The sequence below is a fragment of the Camelus dromedarius genome, chromosome 9 (genome assembly GCF_036321535.1).
Source record: "Camelus dromedarius isolate mCamDro1 chromosome 9, mCamDro1.pat, whole genome shotgun sequence".
NCBI classification, from domain to species: domain Eukaryota; kingdom Metazoa; phylum Chordata; class Mammalia; order Artiodactyla; family Camelidae; genus Camelus; species Camelus dromedarius.
In genome coordinates this window covers 24,565,680-24,587,249 of record NC_087444.1, presented here as the reverse complement: position 1 = coordinate 24,587,249, position 21,570 = coordinate 24,565,680, and positions in this window count along the sequence as shown.

Here is a 21,570-nt window from a genome sequence, read left to right as displayed (position 1 = left end):
GAGGCTGGATGGATGGAGGATGGGTGGATGATGGATGGCTGAAGCCACACTCTGCCCCTCCCCACCACAGAGCCCACCCCACCTTACAGACCCCACCTGGGGAGTGGTCTGAGTCCCGACACAGCTCTCCTCACCTCTCATTGCTTTGGGGTCTGTGACTTAGACCCCACATCTCTCCAACCTTGCTGGCTGCTCAGTCTTGGGCTCTGGGATTGATTCATTCCGATTCAGGGGTGCTAATGGACTTGGGGCTAACCTGCTCTGGCTTATTAATGAGCCCATTTTGTTCTAAAAGGCAGTGTGTAGCAGAACGGTTGAAGCCATCAGCTTTGGCTTCCGCCAGTGCCAGGTTCAAATACTGGCCCTGCCACTTCCCAGCTGGGTGGCCTGAAGCAAACCCCCTACCCTCATTTTCCCATCTTTAAATGGGGGTCACCCCAGCACCTACCCCAGGAACTGCTTCAGGCTCGAAGGAGATGACGTGGCTAAAGCTTTTAAAGTGCACAAGATGTCTTTATTACTGATGTCCATACATCTGGACTTGGACTGGGGACCACTGCCATACTCTCCTCGATATAGGTTCTGGAATCTGCCATCCCCTTATTTTGAAGATAGCGTTTTGATGCTTTTCTGACTTCTGTTCACAATTTCTACAAGGTGACTGAGTGGACTAACTCATTCCCAGGAACTTCTGTGCATGGCACAGGGGCCGAAGGCTTCCTCCCCACCCCTGATAATTAAGCAGCACCACACATTCAGATGGAGCCCCAGGCTCAGTGGCATGGCCCCCGACTCTCCCAGCCAGTACCTTGTCCAACAAGCCCTGAGCCAGCTCTGCCGCACTGACTGGAGTCACTCTAACGCCTGTCCCACTGCCCCGTACCCCGTCTTCCATCTCAGAAGCCTGGACCTTCTCTGCCCTCCAGATCTAGGGCAGCTGAGGGCTGCACAACTCTGCCCTCTCTCAGTCATCTGGGGGCATAACATCCTGCAAGGGGGGCTGCTTTCTTCTTACTCTGTTTGCAGCAGGGGGCTCTCAGCATTTTTGCAAGCATCAGCTTATGCTGCTGAGCTTTGTTTGAAATTATGCATAAGGTGCATTTAGATTTAAGTGGAGCAAGCATCTCTTTCTGATTTTTAATTGAGTTCTAAGGCATTCATTGGAATATAAAGTCCATTTTGATCTGTTCTTAGATAGAAACAGAAGCTGCCCAGTGATTTCTATTCAGCCCAGAAATCTTCTGCATTATTTGCAATTTAGCAGAATCCGTAGAGGTGACTCCAGGTGTCTTTCTCACCTTTGTTTTTTTCTTTTTCTCCCAAATTGCATTTGCATTTCTAGACTAGCCAATTCTTTTTTTAAATTGAAGTGTAGTTGATTTACAGTCTTGTGTTCGTTTCAGGTATACAGAAAAGTGATTCGGTTATACACACACACACACGTGTGTGTGTGTGTGTGTGTGTTCTTTTTCAGATTATAGGTTGTTACAAGATATTCCCTGTGCTATACAGTAGGTCCTTTCTGTTTATCTGTTTATATATAGTAACACGTATATGTTAATCCCAAACTCTTAACTCATCCCTCCACCGCCCCCCCCGCCTTTCCCCTTGGAAAACAAACCTCAGTTTGTTTCATATACAATGGAATCTTACTCAGCCATAAAAAAGAATGAAATAATGCCATTTGCAGCAACATGGATGGACCTTGAGATTATTATACTAAGTGAAGTAAATGAGAGAAAGACCATTGTCCCTGCCTGCCTGGGGCAGTGCCAGTCTGAGGACCCGCTGTCCTGGCATAATTGTTAAGAAAGCGTCCCTTCCCTCTCAGAAGTGTCCTGGTTTGAACCCTCAGTTGTACGGCCTGCCAACGAGGACGCACACACGAGTATCCACAACATAACTCTCCAGGCTGCAGTGGGCTCCTCGGCGTCTCCGGGTCATCTCGGCCATAGCCCAGGTGCGACGCAGACAAGGCTTTCCCTGCAAAAGCAGCTCTTCCAGCCATCCTGTCCCAGTGAGGCTACCACCCGCCATCCAGCTGTGCAACCCAGACACCCCCATACCTGGCTCCCCTCACCCCACATCCCTCACCCCCACCCTCCACATCATCACCATCTCCGGAGCTCAGGCTGCATCCTCTCTTGACTGATTTCATGCAGGAAATACCCTCCCTCCTGGTCTGCCCAAATGGCTACACTGGACCCTTCCAGATCCTTCTCCACCCAGCAAGCAGAGTTAGTTTGAAATCCAAATTCCCAAGCCTGCCCTCCTCTCCCTTGTCCCTTCCCCCAGAAGCTTCCCTGACTCCCTGACAGTCAGGCTTTCTGTCATTTGCTCTCCTAGCCTCAGGGACCCGCCCTTCCTAGTAGCCTCAGTGAGGCAGTTTTACCTGTGTGTGTGTGTGTGTGTCTGTGTCTGCCCACTTAGACTAGAAGCTCCCTGAGGGCAGGGGCCTTGCGTGGCTCTTTGCACTGGAGTGCCACACTCTTGGCATGCACAGGTCACCCAGGATCCCAGAGCCCTCATCCAGTCCAGACCACTGCAGAGGGACCCCAGGCTTTGGATGCCCCGTGCCCCAAGCCTCATGTCCTTTTATGGGCAGGATCTTTCTGGCCAGGCTTAGCCCCCTGCCCTGGCTCTCCCCACAGAGTCCTGCCTCCAGGGCTGCTTTATAGAAACAGGACACAGGCCCCCACCTTCCAGACACCCATGAGACCCACGAGAAACCCACGAGACCTAACTTCCTCCAAATCCACTTCCCACTCAGGAGCCACAAGCGCAGCTGCCCTGATGGAGGGCTGTTTGGTGCAGGCGTGGTCTGGGCGATAACTTGCATTCAGTCTGAAGATTCTGTGGCCACCTGTGCAGGAGCACCCTTGTCCCCACTGACATTTGAAGACCCTGAAGCCCAGAGAGACTTTTCGCAGGAGCTGCTTTTACAGGCCTGCTGTAGACCTGAGACTATCAAGGCAAGTTCCCCTTAAACACAAAAAAGGGGAGTTAAAAGACACACTTCTCTCCGCAGTCCCACTTCCACCTCCCCCTAGCTAAACAGTGTCCCCCAGCCCGGCTGTGAATGCACGTCTGCCTGTCACTTCCCTGCATGGAAGACAGGTGTTAGCGGCCCCTCCTAGGGCTGTGAGGGGGGATTTGACTAGACAGGCAGGTCTGGAGCCCAGCATGGTGCCCGCTGCACAGCAGGCTCTTAGATGTGGTGGCTCCGTAGGTGGTGACCTGCTGTGGCCAGAGAAGCAAGGAGCCCACGTATCCCCCTTCTGCCTCAGGCCACTGTCACATAGGGTCAGAGACACGACTGATGCTGAAAATGATCCTGAGCCTGGAACCCCAGGCTCCCAGTCAGCAGGCATCACGAGTGCTGTCCATGCTATTTGCCACTAGATGGCGGTGTTGCCTCTTCCTTGCCTGAACTGGGGCCCTTTACCTTAGATTCTCAACAAGTAGAAAACCCTGGCTGCAGGTGTTAAACCTGCACCCAGATCCTGCACAGCAGGCTCCCTGTTTGACGACGCTTCCCAGTGGGCTCTTGGAGCCCCCCAGCCAAGCGGTCATCTACAGAAGAGCAGGAGTAAGGGGAGGTCTGCAAAAGTCCCAGGAGACCCCCTTCCCAAGCCCTCAGGTGGCTCTCCATGCAGGCTGAATCAGGACATGACTTTGTATGGTGGTGAGAGTATAGCTCAGTGGCAAAGCATGTGCTTAGCATGCACAGGGTCCTAGGTTCAATCCCCGGTACTGCCCGCCATTAAAAATAAATAAATAAACCTAATTATGTCCCCACAAAACAAAGCAAAAAAATGTAATAAAATAACATAATGATGGGTAATACATAATAAATGTAATAAATAACATATTATATATTTATTTATATGTAACTATAGATTTAATATATAAATATTTTATATAAGTATATAATAAATACAACATATAACAAAATAATTTTTGAATGTAAATAATAGAATATTTTAAAATATAAAAAAAATTTTCCCTCACAATAGAAAATGAGATCATGCCCTTAAGAAAAAAAAAGACGATTTTCTGGTTGAGGCACACAGCCCAGACCACAAATCTTGCTACATGTAGAGGCCATGGCCTCAGACTTTAATTGTTTGATAACCACCACAGTGATTTTTATGTCACTGCCATAAATAAGTGCTCAGTATTTCTTGTCAATAGAGGTTAAGAGTGAAAAGATATGTTAAAAACAAAGCAGTATTATTAAATTCTAGTTAGATATGGTTGCCTTTCTGGGTCTCTAGAGAGTCATACATGTTAGGGAGTGGTAACTAAGCACCAGACTTACAGACATTCTCCTTGAGGAATCAAAAAGTCCTCAAGAGACTTTTGAAAGAATGAGAATTGGAAACGGATTGCACGAGATGATGGCTTTGTCCGGGAGCCACCAGATGGGCACACATCTCACGCTTTGGGAAGCTTCTGAAGGATCCGGTCTGCAGACACACACCGTGAACTTTTCCCTGGGCCTTATCAACGGCAGTTTCTCTGGATGGACTCTCGACAGCCCAGAAATGAGTGCAAGGACCAGAAGGAAAGCCATGCGCAGGCAGAACTCAGAACTCGGCATGCTGGCCTGAGGAGCTGCCCTCGGGGACCAGGAGGTGGGCCTTGTACCACCTGGTGAGCACTTGGTGCCATGATGTTGAGGGGCCGTCCAGGCTCTGTGGTAGCTCCACAAATGCTTTATTAAATATCCATTTAAAAATCTGCACACAGGTCTGCCCTCCACCTCCTGGCACACGTGCTGGTGTTAGAGGCTCTCCTAGGACTGAGATATTTGATGAGATGAGGCCAGCACAGTGTCTGCCCCGCAAACTCCTCGATGCAGTGGCTCTATACCTGCAGCAGAAACAGCCTATTCGTACGAGTGATGCACCAAATGCTAGCACATTGCAGCTGGTGGTACCAGTCATCTCCACTTCATTAAGTCAAAATACCCAGGCTTCTGCCCGTCTGTTGAGTTGACGCACGCGCAGACAGCTGTCCGAAACTTGGATCATTTGGAGCTTTTTATCTGCGTGACTCAGTGCTCTCTCTCTCTCAGGACTGTGCAACCAGAGACAGGTCGGCTTGTTGAAACCAGCACCGGACATCCCTCAGTTCCAATGTCTGCAATTCTCAAAACAGCCTTGTCACTGAAAGTTCAGTTTTTCACCCAAGACTTGAGGCTCTTGCAGCCACCAGTCTCCAGTGAAGCCGCCAGCACTGACTGCCTTCTGAAGAGGGCTGTAATGTATTGAGTCAGCAACGGGATCGTCAGTACCGGCCTAAAGCCAGGCAGGAGGGGGCCTGCCATGGGCCCGGACTTCAGAGGGTCTTACTTATCACACACACACACACACGAGAGAGAGAGAGAGAGAGAGAGAGAGAGAGAGAGAGATGGGGCCGGTGGCGGGGAGATTTATTAAGGAACACATCCCCTCTGTGCCTCCAACTTAAACGTCCACTCCTGCAGTGATACAAGCTGAGCCCAGAGAAACGCTCCCCACATGTCTGGCTTTATGTCCTCGGATCAGAAGGTCACGGTGCTTAGCACCGGGCGGTTGGTGGGTCCGTGCCACAGCCATGGGACACAGATGCCACTTCCAAGCAGAGGGAGGGTCTGCGCAGCAGAAGGGATTGGGTGAGCAGGAAGACACATCGTTCAACTGTCAGGTCCTTCCTCTGTGATAGTGGAAGTCCTGGAGGTTCTCGCAGGACCGAGTGTAGCTCCCCATCATGCCGGGACAGCTCATGACTTACACGTGCCTGTGCTTGTTACCGCCCCAGCCCACTGTCGTGCCCACAGAACCCCCAGACATCACTGTGTTGTCATACTTGTTGTAGGGATGACCTTCAGACACATAAAAACTGCAGCTGTACATGGTTTTTATTTTTCCTTCTGTCATTTTGTCATTTCAGTAAGACTGCTTGTGATGACAGAGGCTAGTAGGATGTATTTTATTTAAACCCAGATGTGGGTTCTAACCCTGGCATCATAACTTGTGAGTGCTGGGGCCATAGCTGAATTCACAAGAAGTAAGTGTAACCTTTTTCATTTATAAAACAGATGTAAGCCAGAAAAATAAGTTTTTGAATTTAGAATTTTTCATATTGGCATTCCAAGTGAGCCTTTGTTTTTGACTAATAGCCTCTGCCTCTCCTGGGGGAAAAAGTTGGGGAATGTTGGACAGAATGATTGGCAGGGCCTTCCAAATGGCAGTGGGGGCCCTGGAGTCTGGGCATCCTCCTCCCTTGGCCCAGTCCCTCCTCACCTCTGCCCTTGAGGTGGCAGCTTGCACGGCAACGATGCCCCTGGGTTCTCCTGGCTCTGGCTCCAGTCGCCTCCTTTGGGATGAGCTGGGATCTTACTCTTCCTTTAGCAGCTCTGTCCAGAAAGTTCCATAAATAGAAGGACACCTGCCCCATCCCAGGTCTGGAGGGCTCCTGGTGTCCTGGCCGTGCTCCCACACTATAGGTGGGGAGACTGAGTCTCCAGAGTTCTGAAGCATCCAACTGCGGGGCCTCTTACCTGGCTCCCCTTCCTCGGGCTTATCTTGGCCAGATGTGCCCATTTTCAAGATGCCCCCACTGAAGCTGTGGGGCCTCTGGTGGAGGCACTGCAGGTAGAGGGAGCCAAGCCCCTTGGGCAGTCTGAGGCGGTCCCCCACGGACCCCTCGCCAGCCCAAGACAGGACTTTGTGATGCAACAAACAAGCTAGCCTGGCCTCTTGTACCCCGGCTCCCCTTTGCCAAAGGTGGGGGGGTCCCCCCAGGAGGGCCAGCCCCACTGTGCCTGCTTCTCCCAGCCCGCACTGGTCACCTGTCAGCCGCGCAAATCCAGCCTCTCATCATCAGGTAGGGAAGGCAGCCTGCGGCGCGGAGGGGCTAAAGAAGACAGGGGCCCCAGAGAGGCAGTGGCCAGGCCCTGTGGCCCTGTGGCCGTGGGTTGACGAGGGCTAAGCATGTGGGCAGTGGAGTCAGGTGGCCTGGGTGGGAGCCCAGTGCTGTGCTTGCCATCGTGCAATCTTGGGAAAGTGTCATGACCCAGAGCCTCGGTCTCCCCAGCAGTAAAATGGACTAACCCTGGTCCCCCCTGCGCAAGGTGGCTGGGAGGGCGAATGAAGCTCTCATGCGAGGCCCGAGCAGCCTCCCCGCCTGCAGAAGGTGCCAAGACATCTTGGCATCAGCCGTCGTCCTCAGCCCATGTAAATGACCACCACTCATTCCCATCCCAGCCAGGAGCAGGGGTCTCCCAGAGCACCAGGCTCTTACCAACTCCTGCAGAACCTCAGCAGCCCTGACCAGCATCCCCACCCCCTGCCACTCTGGGGCAGAGGGAGAGAGGGGACCAGGCCTCCCCTCCTGCCTCTGTCCTTCTAGACCTGTGACACCCACCCAGGCTCTGTGTCAGGCTTGCTGAGACAGGCCCAGGGTTCTGAGTCTCAGGAGTCAGGCCAGGGCTCCCCCAGGAGACCACGTGCTTCACAGTGGGGTCTCCTACAAGTCCTACAGAGGAACCCCCCACCCCCCTGCCCCATGACAGGGGATGTTACGGCCTCCCTGGACTTCTCTCTGACTTCGCCCACGCTGTCTACCTGGCCTGGGTTTCTCTGTCCAGCTAACCCCATTCAGCTAACATTCAGAGCTTGGCCAGGGCACTGCCTCCCCAATCTGGAGAGAGAGGGCAGGGCTGGGGAGTGAACTCAGATCCCACTGGAGCCCGTGAGACTCACCGGGGGATCTCTAAACAGTGGTGAACCCAGCTCCCACCCCACCCTGAATCAGAGTCTCGGGCAGGGGCCCCGCCCACCCCATCGTCCCAGTTCCACTGCAGAGAACACGCAGCTGAGCTGGCCTGAGCCATGTCCACAGTGCCCTTGCCCCAGTCTGTTGCTCCAGCCCTGCTCCCGAGCTCTTGGCCCTTTTCTGTCTTCTCAGTGACTCGGCCAAGAGCGGGCTCCTCTGGGCGCCGACCGCAGCCCTGCTGCTTCTGAAGGGGTCCCCTTGGGAAGGTTGTGCTGTTGGTTTCCTTAGCTGTAAATGCCTGTGATCGCGGCTCCCTGGGAGGAAGCTGAGATGCTCCAGGATGCGATGCAGATGCTGAGCACTGGGTGGGGCGAGTGGTCTGTATGGGTGCCCCACCTCCGCGCCCCGGCCTGGCACTGTCCTCCCACCGCTTTCCTGGGGAGCACCCTGCCTTCTCCGAGCGCCCCTTGCCCGCTGTTGGTAGAACATCCCTCCCACTATCTGTTCCTCCAAGATTGACAGCAAAGCTCCTAGAGCTTCAAGGCCACAGCCGTGGGCAGATGAGGTCAAAACAATCGAGGCCACACCTCACACACTGCCCAGCGTCCTGGCCTCACTCTGGGGCTCCACCTCAGGCAAACAGCACACCCAGCTGTTCCCCAGGGGACGGCGGTGTGGCTCTGGGAGGATGAAGGTGAGGTCCTGACCTGGAACCTTCTCTGCTGGGTGCGCCCCGCCCCCAACCCCAGCAGCCAGCAGGGAGTGGAGCTGGGCGGGTTGTGTTGAAAGCCCAAACCTGAAACTTGGAAAGGTAATCCTCCACTAAATCACCTTCCCTTCAGGCTTTAATCCCCCAGCCATCCCTCCTGTGTGAGTTTCCTGGAGCTGCCCTAACAAATGACTGTGAAGTGGGAGGCTTTAAACAACAGAAGTGTGCACTCTCACAGTCCCAGAGGCCGGAAGCCCCAGATCAAGATGTGGGCAGGGCCCCACCCCCCAGGCTCTTCCAGCTACTGGTGGCTCCAGGCTGCCTGGCTTGTGACCTGTAACTGTGTCACTACAGGCCCAGCCTCTGTGGTCTCATGACCTTCTCTGTCCCGGTCAGATCCCCCTCTCTCTGATAAGGACACTTGTCTTTGGCTTTAGGGCTGCACTAAATCCCAGCGATCTCATCTCAAGATGCTTAACTTTGATCTGCAAAGAATCTTCTTTCTCAGTAAGGTCAAATTCACAGATTTCTGGGGTTAGGACTTGGATGTGTCTTTTAGGGGGATCAACATTCAAACCACTCCTCCAGCTTCCTCTCCCCAAGACATGACGGCCTTGAAACACCAACTTGGAGATGCCCAGGATTTGCCTGGTAACTGCTCTTGAACAGCAGTTCCTGTGACGCTCCCACCACTCCCAAGCCCCTTGATACTAGAATATGGGGAGGGACCAGAAGAACAGACATCCAGAACTTCAGATATGGGGATTCCCAAGGGAGGATCCCGGGCCAAACCCCTCATTTACAGATGAGAAACCTGAAACCCGTCTATGCTCCAGGGGAGCCAGGGGTTCAAAGGTGCCCAGTAGAAGCTGACCCCTCTGACTTTGTGTCTCCAGGGACAGAAAGGTCAGCCCCAGAGGAAGGAACCCAGGAGACTGCGGTCTTAACTGTCTGTCTCTTGCTTAAGGAATGCTTGTAGGCACAATTCATGCAATGGTGTTTATGAAATACCTACTACGTGCTGGGCCCTATCCTAGGTGTTTGAGATCCACCAGGGAATCGAACAGAAAACACCCTGCCCTCTGAGAACTTGCATCCCAGTGTGGGGATCCAGACAAACAAATGAATAAGTAAGTGTGTAGTGTGTAAAGTGATGGTGAGGAGGAACAGCTGGATGAGGAGGGTAGGGGCTGCTATTTTATACAGAGTGTTCTGGCCACTGAGATGGCATTTGAGCAGAGGCCTGAATGAATTGAAGGAACAAGCCATGTGGCTGGCCAAGGGAAGAACGTTCTAGGCCCAGGCAACAGCAAGTGCAAAGGCCCTGAGGTAGATGCAACCCTGGGAGAGACCCAGAAAGGCAGAGCAGTGTGGGAGGAGGTGAAACAGTTGATGCCAGGTTGGAAAGAACTGGTTGATACCCCAGGTAAGAGGGAAGTAATCAGAGGGCCAGGGACAACACCTGGCTTTGTTTGATGAGATTATTCCAGCTGCTGTGCAGAGACAGGTTGCTGTCTGAGCAAGACAGGGCACTGGTGCCCAGTTCAGTTAGAAGCTTTGCAGCAATCCAGGGCGGAGGTGTGGTGGCAGCTGGGGTGGTGCCAAATGGTCAAATGTCAAATATATTTGCAGGTAGAGTTGGTGGTATCTGCTGATTGGGTCTGGAGTAAAGGTTGACTCTGAGCAGCTGGTAGGAAGGAGGAGCAGTTCTGGGGAGGGAGCAGCAGGGAGATCGAGGAGCTGGCTCTGGCACCCAGGCGGGAGCAGGCTTCCCGGTACTGCAGGGCGCAGTCTCAGCACCCCCAGGGAGCCGAGGTGGCCGGGCAGGTCCTACCTCCGAGTCTCCCCTTCTCTCAGCTGCACCTTCCCTCTGCCAGTCGCTGCCTGCCCGAAGCCAGGGGGCTGGGGTGGAGAGTCAGACATCCACCCGGGGCCCAGCCCCACCCAGTCCCTGCCAGAGCCAGGAGGAGCATGCAGAGGGACACCTGGTCCTAAGCACCTGGAACACCGCTCCACTGCCCTCAGAGCCCCAGCACAGCCCCCCCGTGATCCTGTTGCTGTCACCCCATTGCCACTCAACCTGAGACTTCTGTCCAGGTGCACCCATTCAGAGCAGGAGGCGGCAGGCTTGCGGGGAGGTGGGGCAGAGCCAGAGCCTGCAGGGGTGGGTAGGCATGCCGAGCCTCCTCTCCAGGGATGTGGTCACTGTGTTAGAGACACAGAAGCTCCCAATTAGGGGCCTGGACAGTATGCAGACCCTGGGCCTCTGCCAGTTGCAGACTCCTCCAAATCAGGGGTGTGTGTGCAAGGAGAGGTGCAGGGGAGCCGTCAGAATGGAAAGGACCCAGAAATGCTGCTGTAAAACCATCTCCTTACACTCGGTTCCCAGATATGTCAGGGTGAGAACCGCTCTCCCCCTGCCTCTGCCCCAGAAGAAGGCAAAAAAACAGGCTTCCTGGAGAACTCACTGGAAGGACTGTTTCAACCCAGAGCGGCTGGGTCCTTGTCCATCAGTCAGTCAATCCACGGAGGTTGCCAGCCTGCCCTGAGCCAGGCATGAATGCTGCAGGGTGTACCAGTCAGACGTGGTCCCCACCGACCCCCCCAACCATGGCATGCCCATGGGTGCATCACTCACACCCAACTCCCCTGTCCCTTTTTCTGAAGCCAGTGTAGCCACGCGTGGCCCACGGAGCTTCGCAGAGGGAGGGAGGGATGAGAGGATGGACCTGAAACCCTCAGACAGAAGTCAGCGCCACAGGGTCCTTCCCGACAAGCTGGGAGTCCTGGGGGACCTTGCTGGGTGCCCCTGCCCTGATTAGCCAGCAGGGGGTCAGGGGGCTGGCCCTAAGTTCAGGGGTCCGAGGTGATGAGACTGAGTTGAGAACGAACAGGAGACATCTGTTAAGTTCCCAGAGCATGTATTCATTCATGTTCAAATTGTGTCTACGTATTGACCAGGTAGTACATGAAACTGGTACAACATCCATAAGTGCAAGTGGGTTTACAGGGAGAAGCTAGTCCCCCGCCGCCCAGGTCCCCACCCGGAGACAGACCTGCTGCCAGGTGCCGCTGCGTCCTCCCAGACAGCCAACCTGTCCTTCCTCCTCCTCCTGCCCTCTCCTCTCACCCCCCCCCACTTCCTTTCTTCTTTTCCTGAACAAATGGAAGCAGACTCTACCCGCACCCCCACATTCCAATGTCCTGTTTTCACTCACAGTCATGGAGCACCTTTCATGTCATCATAAATAATGGCTGTAAAATCTTCCCCTGGAAGAACGTGCCAGAACCTATTTAATGAATCTCTTGATGATTGGCACTTGGTTCTTCTAAACAATGTTGTAATAAATAACTGGACAAAGATCATTTCACACCGGTGCGTGTCTAAGACAAATACCTCACGAGGTATTGCCAGGTCCAAGGCCATGTGCACTGTCATCATGACAGATGCAGCCAGAGCACCTCCCAAGCAGGTTCCAGCCGCCATGCCCACCCGCAATGCCTGAGGGATGCAGGTACTTTCACTGAGTACCTGTCTGTCCTGGAGTTCCCAGGGCTGCACACGCCCCCTCCCCACCCTGGGTTTCCGGCCTCTGGCTTCTGATCACAGAATCAGTTCTTCCACTGACATCTTATGCAGAAGGTGATAACTAACAGAAAAGGAGGTGAGCTGGGATTCAGGCAGGGGTGGGTTTCTGTTCCATGGTCCCCCACCCCCAGGACACCATCTTTATGGTACCCAAACAGGGCATAAGGAAAGACATTGAGACACACTGAGGAGAGCAAAGCAGGAGGCTAGTTCTGCCCGGGCTGAGGGACAAGGGGAGAGAGTGTCCCTGGAGCCAGATGGGACCCAGACCAGCAGAGGGAATCACAGGGCTGGAGCCAGGCCAGACAGCTGAGCAAGTGTCACCTGGCCCAGGGCTGTGCCCACCTACAACAGCAGACTATTAAACTTGCAGGAATTTTGTGAACCAGTTTTTAGGCACACCCATTATTTTAAATTAAATCATATGAACTTAACGATTACCAAATTATATTCAAAACGAAGATAATATATACTCAAAATTCACCACTCCCTAATGACTTTGCTCCGTTTCCCTACGAGCTGTGGTCGTGAGGCTACCTACGTCTGCATATCTGTGTGGTGGAAATACTCCTACACATCTCTTCCCAGAGCTGTCACGTGAGTAGCTTGAAATTTGACCATGGTGGGAGTAGTTACAGCAGAGAAACTGGCAAACACTGCAAATCAGGGATGGCTCACCCCCTGAAGCTGGTTGCTAAGTTTGTCAGCACACCACTGCCCTGACTACTCTCCTGCTCTATGACTTCCTGCTACTGTCTCCCTCGAGTCAAATCCAACCAGAGGCCAGCTGGCAGGGGCCCCACCTCCTGGGGCTCATAGCAGGACAGGAGGGAGAGGACAGATCAAGGAGAGGATACTAAGCATGCCAGACCTCTGCTCTCAGGGAGAAAAAAGACATTTTCTGATCCACATTGTCATCCTTGTGAGGCAGGCGTTTGTGCCAGAGATTCGCACTGGTGCTCTGATGACGCACCAAACCACATCAGCCTGAGTACCAGAACCCCTTTGCTTTTTTTAGAATAATGATAATGTACGTCTACTCAAGGAAAGTCGTGTTCCCATTTTGATTGGTTCATTGCCAACATGTTCACAAGCCAGGAATCAGTGGTTCTTACACTTGAGCTGCATCAGAACCCTTGGAAGGTTTGTGGGAGTTTCTGACTCAGTGAATGTGATGTTATGACATAATTAGAAATATGTACATTTGTCCTTATCCCCGGCTCCCGGTCAGAGCTCCTAAAACCTTTGTAATTTCCTAAACGACTAAATGCTAAGAGTATCCTTTTTGGTAATAGTTGATCTTTGGCCCCAGTTTCGGACTCAGAGCTCCCAAATCCCTTGGAATTTCCCGGGTGATAGGAACATCTCTCATTCTAATGAGGTGACTGGCTGGGCTCCCTGACACCTCCAGGATGGGGCTGGTCACCAGGACCATGATTGGGAGCTTGGGACTTTCAGCCCCACCCCGATCCTCCAGGGTGGGGTGAAGGGCTGGGGAGTGAGTTAATAATCGATCGTGCCTTGGTGATGAAGCCTTCATAAAAATCCCTAAGGTTTGGAGAGCTGCCAGGTTGGTGAACACGCTCCCATGCCAGGAGGGTGGCACAGGCCAGCTCACAGGGGACAGAAACTCCTGTGCTCGGGACCCTTCCAGACCTCACCCCGCGTATCTCCTCATCTGCCTGTCCATTTGTATCCGTTAAAATATCCTTTGTAGTAAATTGACAAGAGTTAATAAACTGTTTTCCCGGGTTCTGTGAGCTACTCTAACAACTTAGCGAACCCAAGTAGAGGAGGTGCTGGGAACCTCTGATATGTGGCCCAGGCAGAAAGAAGTGTGGGTAACCTGGGGACCCACGGCCTGTGACTGGCATCTGAAGTGGGGAGGCGGTCTTGTGGGGCTGAGCCTTAGCTTGTGGGTCTGTGCCATCTCTGGTTAGTGGCAGGATTGAAATGAATAGTAAGACACCAGCTGGTGTCTGAGAATCAGTCGCTGTGGGCAGATGCCCACACATCTGGCATCCACAGTGCTGTGAGTGTGAGTGTGAAGGAGAGAAACAGTGAGTTTTTCCCGGACAGGGAGTCTGGGGCGGGGCTGGAGAACGTGCATATCTAAGACCCCGGGGGTACTGCTGCTGCTGGTCTGGGAACCCCACTTAAAATTCATCTCAGAGGCATGGCCAGGCTGACCAAGGTGACATGCCTGGGCCAGAGTTTACAGTGTTGGAACAGCCAGGTGATTGCAAGGAGGGGATTCCGTGAGACACAGGAAACAGGGAGGTTGGATGAGTGCCTGGGAATTCTCTGTGAGTGGGACCAGGGTGGTACCACAACTTGAGTCCCTGAACTTCAAGGGTAACTTGCTGATAGCAGGAAGAAAAGGCCTTTCCTGCTCAGGAAGCAGAGACTTGCTGACAAAGCCCCAGCCCGGGCTGGGGACGGAGACAAGAATCGGGAAGAGAACTCTTGGGAGAGGGAGGGAAACAATTGGGCAGGAGCCGCCAAAGATGCGGGCCCCCGAGGCAGAGGGGCCCAGGCCCACGGGATCCATCTGCCTCTCAGAGCAGGAGTCTGGACTGAGCAAAGGAAAGCAGATGCAAGAGAGAACATTCTGTGTGGTTCCTTTAATGTCAAGTTCAAGAACAGGCGGCACTCATCTCTGGGGACAGAAGTCAGGCAGAGCTGGGCACATTCCATGTCCTGACCTGGGTGGGGGTCACACAGAGGTGCACAGATATGCAGTGATCCATGGAGCTGCACACTTAAGACATGCAGGCTTTACCTTACAAAGTTGCTCACCTCTGCACATGTCCACCTAGACTCAGCTTCCCTGATTCATTTATTGCACGTTTACCTTCCACGTGCCAGGCGTCCACTAGGCTCTGAGGAGGTAGCTGGGAGAAAAGGCCTGTCCTAACCCCTCACCTCCAACATGCAAACTGGGCTTGCTCAGAAGAGCCCAGCAAAGGGGGCTTAGAGCAGGCAGGTGGATATGGGCCAAGGGGTGCTGGTCAGGGCCTGGGAGACATCAGCAGGTCAGTGAGATGCTCTCATTGGATCTTAGAAGACAAGGCGGTGGCCCCCAGCTAGACAATAGAGGGTTGCATGCTCCCAGTGGAAAAGACAATGTGTGCAGAAGGACAGAAGTGACGTGTGTGCAGGGAACTGTGGGCCTTCGATATGGCTGGAAAGTGAGGTTCAAGGTGGGAGGGAACCAGAGATACAGTTGGGGAGATACACAGGGCCAGTGATGGAGGGCCCTGCGGTGCTGCTGAGTTTGAACTTTTCCCCTTGAGGCAGGGGCTGCCGGAAAAGCAAGCAAGGGACTGGCCTGGCCAGATTCACGTGGAGAAAGACGGCTGGTGTCCGGGGGGCTGGGTGGGGGCCAGCCGGGAGGCGGCTGCAGAGCCCTAGATGAGGTGGTGCGCCCCTCTGGAAAGCCACCTGCAGCGTCCAGTAAACCCACACACTCGCCTTCCCTATGACCCGGCGGTCCTACTTCTTTGTATTTACCCCAATAAATGAAAGCAGCTGTCCACACAAGCCTTGCTCCGGAAAAGTCACAGCAAGAAGCTGGAAATAGTCAAATGTCCGGGAAGCTGTGGTGTGTGCCGGTGGTGGAGGTCCGCTCAGCAGTAAAACAGACAGACCCATGGACCCACGCACTAGCGTGGAGGGATCCCAGAGCCACCATGCCGAGCCAGAGACCCAGACATAGGGAGAACAATCTGGGTGGTTCCACCAATGGCAAGACAGAGCAGATGACACTAGTGCATGGGGACCAGAATCAGAAGAGGGGGCTTCCGGGAGGCCGGGTGTGGGTGGTGGTCACACAGGTGCACACATCTGCAAATTTGAGACACGCATCTCACATGTGTAAGTTGTAAGTTACACCTCACTGTATAAAATAAATGGTGCCAGTGCAGGTTAATACCCTGCAGGACAATGCAGGCAAGAGAGGGAGGGGCCTGTGTTGGGTCCGATGGGGATGTGAAGGTGAGGAAGTGATAGGACCGGCACCCCCTTGCTCCGGGGCCCCTGCTGGGGATCAGTGCGCTCAGCCATGAAGTCTCAGGCACCTGGACTGTGCTAGGGAGAAGTTGGGGGCCTGGTGAGCATCGACATCCTTGCGCCCAGAACCCCATGCCTCGATGCTCAGCAGGCCATTGAGATCCCAGGGGACAGGGGCACAAGAGCAGAGGAAGGTCTGCTCCTATTCCCTAGCTTGGGAGACAGTGTCCTCCCACCCTCATCAAATAGAGGACAGAGGCTGGGTTCCAGAAGAAGGGAGAAGAAGACTTTTGTGGCCTGGAGTCAGGTCCAGACGGTCCATCCTTGACAGCCAGGCATGAGCAAGCCCATCCCTGCACAGACTTATGAAGAGAGAAGAGCCTGGCCCAGCCTGGGGAAGATTTAGCCCCAATGCCTTGGATTCCACCATTCAAGCGTCATTGCCTTTGTGCAGGAATTGTCCCAGAATGAGGATGGCTGGGGCCCCCTGCTCATGCAGCAGACACCTCCACAACTCTCCTCTCCAAGCCCAGACAGCCAGGCTGCTCATCCGCCTCCAACCATGCACCAAACACGCAGAGCCTCCAAGGCCCTGCCCGGACTTGACTGTGCCTGTGGGCAGAGGGCAGGCAGCAGTGGGGGTCGGATGGCAGGCTGCCCAGCATGCCGGATCCCCAGTTAGTCCAAGGAGCCTGGAGCCTGTCAGGTCCTGCTGGATGCAGCCCTCTGTGCAAGGAGGGGCTCTTGTCTGTTTGGACAGGCACCCCCTGGTCCTAGCCATCTCCTTAGCCCAGTGTTCATCACTGTGCCACCATTGGATTGCCCCCCCCACACACCTTTATAATGTACAAGCAGTACTTGGCCATGGCAGGAAACTTGGAACTATAGACAAGGAACAATCCTGATATCCCACCATCCAGTGATGCTGTTAATGAATATGATGGTGATGATGAAATGATGGTGATGATAGAGGGGAGGGTATAGCTCAGTGACTGAGTGAGTGATAGAGTGAATGCACAGGTCCTGGGTTAAATCCCCAGTACCTGCATTTAAAAAAATGTGATGATGAAGATGAAGATAACGGGTGATGGGGATACTGGTGAGGATGTTGATGGTGACTGATCAGAAGCCGACTGTGGTTCACTTTGGTCTCAGCTCAGCAGAGTATCAGAGGAGACCAAGCAGGTCTCATTGCTTTAGAAAACAAAACCACTCACAAGGAAGGCTCAGTCTGTGTTTGGAGAAGGAATTGGGTGCAGTCGGGGAGACAGGCAGCAGCGAGGTGCTGCCGCCATCTAGCTGGCTGTCTCGGCTCCTCGCTGTCCCTTGATTTACTATTCTGTAAACATGGCTCGTGACAGGACCTGCCTCGGAGAAAGATGTGAGCATGGATTGTACACAAAGCACCAGCCTGGCAGCTGGTTGGGAAGTAACAGGTCGTGGGTTTTATGATTATTGTTTTCCTCCCCGGTCGGCCTGCTCTCTGCCACTGGTGCCACTTTCCCTCTGTCCCCTGGGCTGCCTTGTCGGTGGGGCCTCTAAGTTGCTTTGTAAGATCCTCACAGTGTCTGTGTGGTCCAGGGGGCTCCAGAGTCAGCGGCCCTGTGAAGATGCATCCGCTGACCACTGCTGGGCTCCAACAAGGAGCAAGACTCCAGCCATACAGGTTAGCAGGGGGCAGAGGCACCTGAACAGCTGTTAGGACGACACCATGTCTCTCAGCTGCACGCCGGCCTCTTCTCTCTCCCTGCACCATCTCTCTCTCTCTGTGATCTCCTCCGACCCCCAGGCTTTCAACACCATCTCTTTGCCAACAGCATTGCCACTTACACTCCGTTCAAGACTCCTTGGTCCCCACATCCTTGAGCCCGTTCCCAGCTGGAGAGGTTTAGGGGCATCTCAGTGTGGAAGGACAACAACCCTTGATCCCGCTCCTCACCCCCTCTTCTCCGCCCCTCTCCATCTTCTCCGTCCAGTCAACACCCGCCATCACCTATTGCCTGTCTGGTCCCTGGGGAAAGGTCTAGTTCTCATTACAGAGGATGGCTGGTGTTCTCTACCTCTGGAGTCAGCCAGCTGATCCTCACTTAGCAGGACAGCACCGCTCACTCCCCGATTGCAACCAGTCACCAATCAGCACCCATGCATTCTGGGCCTAACCCACCAGCATCTTGGTCCAAGGTGCTGCCAGCCCTCTCTGAGGAGTCACCATGGCCTGTCCACTGCTCTTAGGCTTTGGTGGCCAAGCCCGCCACCCTAGCTCCCAGCCTGGCTCCCACTGCAACCCAAGTAATATCTAGGTTGTCTCTTGTCCTCCGAGGCTCTGTGTGGCCGGGTCTCGGCCAGCCCCTCACATTCCTCCCTGCCCCCAACCTCCCCACCTTCCTCCAGTTCCTCAAAGGAAATAACCCAGTTCCTTCCCAGGGGCTTCTGCAGCTGAGTGTGTCTGCCCAGCCCTTCCTCATCCTCCGCCGCCAACCCCCTGGGGGACCAAGCCCACCAGATCACAAGTGTCAGTGCTCCAGAGGGATTCCCAGTGACCCTCACCTGCTCCCCCGCCCCCTGTTCCGTCCAAAGCTCCCCTGGGCTGTTCTCTCTGACTCAGGGCACTTGGGTGTGAAGCTCTGGTTGGCTTTTCTAGTCTGGTTCACGAGGCAGGGGCCTCACAAGTGAGCTGAGAACAAACTCCAAACTCGTAAAGCCCTTGGTTTATAAGCCCAGCACACAGTAGGGCTCAGGAGATGCAAGCTCGGGTTCTCCCCACCTTGTCTGAATGGCAGAGAGCTGGATCCAAAGAGGTTTGCCCTGAATCAGAGGAAAGCGAGGCCGGGGATAGTGGGCAGAACAGAGCAGCCGTCAACCGGTGTCACAGGCACACTGGGCGCCGGGGGGACCTTGAGAGCTGGCTTGGGGGGACCCCTCCAGGTCAGCTCCTGCCAGGCCTGCCTGCTGGTCATGAGGACAGCCGAGAGCCCCTGGAGGTGGTCCAGCAGGGGAGGTGCAGGGTCTAATTTGCAGTTTACACGTTTATGAGAGACTCTGGGGGCCTGTGGGGTCTTAGTAAGAAAGGACAGGACTCTGTGGATTCTTACTTCCACATGCACTGTGGACCCTGAAGCCCCAAAGCCCTCTCCTCAGGACTTCACAAGTGCTCTCTGCACAGAAACATGTGGAAAGCTCCTGGGGCTTGTTCTCCCAGCCCATCTGGTCCCTGGGGAAAGGTCTAGCTCACTTCACAGTGAGTTAAGTCATGAAGCCCTGACCCCACTGCCCAGGAAGGCAGGCAGGGCCCCAAGAGTTTGCGAAACCTGGTAAGTACAGCAAACAGGGCCTTTTTTTAGCAGCTTGTGGGGCAAAAGAAACAAAGTGATGCCCCTGCTCCCTGGGAGCCAATGGGGAACAGCCTCCCATGCGGCCAGCTCCAGGGCTGCTTCTCCCAGGACAATGAACTTGGACTAGAAGGGGCCACATACCTGCCAGGAGGGTCCGTAAGCTTGGAGGAGGGATTGTCCAACAGCTCTCGGCAGCCCGGAAGCTACAGGCCTCTTCATGCTGCAAAACTACCCACAGCTCAGTGCACTGAGGGGTCTGGGACATGCCCTTCAAGGACTCACAGGACACGGGCAGGACCCCCGAGGTCAGGGACAAGCAGATGGACCCAGGTTTCTAAGGGACACGGGAGACACGTGCTCCAGCCCCAGATCACAGATTGCTACCAATCACCAGCCAGAGGGAGGGCGGGCGGGAGAAGCAGTGACCCAAGGGCTGTGCCTGGATTCCCCAGAAGTGGCCGAGTCAGATGACTGTCATTCCTTTGTCTCATGAGGCCTGCAGATGGGCCCGGAAGATGGCATGGACAGCAGTGGCTCTCAGAAACCTTGGTAAATGCAGATTGCTGGGCTCACCCCCAGAATTTCTGATCTAGTGAATCTAGGGTGGGGCCTGTGAATCTGCATTTCTAATAAGTCCTCAGGTGCTGCTGCTGGTCCAGGGACCACACTTAAGAACCACTACTCTTGAGGATGTTTCATGGAGGGTGTGTGGAAAAGTGGGCTGGATGATTGGAAAATGACTCTGCCTAGAGTGAAAATGTCCAGATGGTGATGGGCAGAGGTATGGATACCCACAATTTACTGAGAACCCACAATGCACCAAGCAACAAGCTACTCTGGGGGACAGGTGTCTATTTTGTAGATGAGGAGATGGAGGCTCAGAGAAGTGAAGTAACTTGCTCAAGGATGCACAGCTAGGAAGTTCCAGAGATGCAGCCCAGAGTCTCTGACTCCTTTTTCACTCACCCCTCTGCCAGTGATAGATCCCTGAAGCTCTGTCCATTGGTGGAAGGGTCTCTAGTGGTGTCCCTCAGGGCTCTGTCTTCAACCTTGGCCAGTTCAAAATTGTCATCAAAGATTTAAATGCTCCAGAAGGCATGCCAAGCCACATGTATGTGATAGAAGGCCAAGAGAGGCCTTTGAGGTTCAGAGTCTCTTAAGAGTCTATCAGGAAAGTCTGAAAGCAACAAGATTCATTCACTCACTCAGTTTTTATTGAGCTTAGTTTTTATTTTCATCGGTTTCACTTGTGTCCCAGGCCCTGCATTAGGCCCACTTCAGCAAACTAAAAAAAACCAGAAAATTTTTGTCTCAAATTGTTTTTCCTTGTGACGATTATTATTGATTATATAAAAATAATGAAAATTCAAATTTAAAAAAATCCATCTACAATTCCCTGGCCCCAGCAAACATTCTAGCTTCTTTTTTTTTTTTTTTTTTCTGATTCCTATCCAGTTCCTGCCCGCAGGCCCACACATCAGGCACAACGTCACACAAGTACTTTCCTTGCTTCTCTCATAAAGGGTTTCCACGTTGCCTCCTGGCTCTGTAACTGCCTTTTCCAAAGGCTGCAGGATAGTCCCCGCTGAGCACCAGCCCCCATTGATTGGACTGTCCTCAGCGGCCAGCCCGGAAGTTGCTTAGATTTTGCTGTTACTATGAGTACTTGGTGGGTGTCTCCTTGTCCATCATGGCCGTTTCTTGCTTGGGGGGTTGTCCCTAGGACTGGAATTCAGGCTCCAGGGATGGCTGTGCATACAGAAAGGAAAAGCCCCCGGGGTAAATGTCAAGCCCTCCTTCGAGTTCAGAAGTCAAAATCAGGAGAGCTGAGTTGCGGAAACCAAGTTACAGGAAATGATTCTTTTAGACCTCGTGACTGTTACTGCAACAGCATAAAGAATATGGCTTATAAAAAGATGGGTGGAAGGGAGTCCAATGTATCAGGCATCTCCACAGGCCAAGAGGTTCCGAGCCTTTATCTCAGCTCATCCCTCAAGAGCTGCAGGGAGTGAGAGAGGCTCGCAGCCCGGCTGCACATGAGACCCACTGGTGGAACTTTCGGTGTCCGCAGCATCCTAGCCCTGTGATGGCAGAATCTCTGAGTGTTACTGTATCTTTAAATCCCTCCCCTGCCCCCAAGTGATTCTGCCATGCAGCAGAAATGA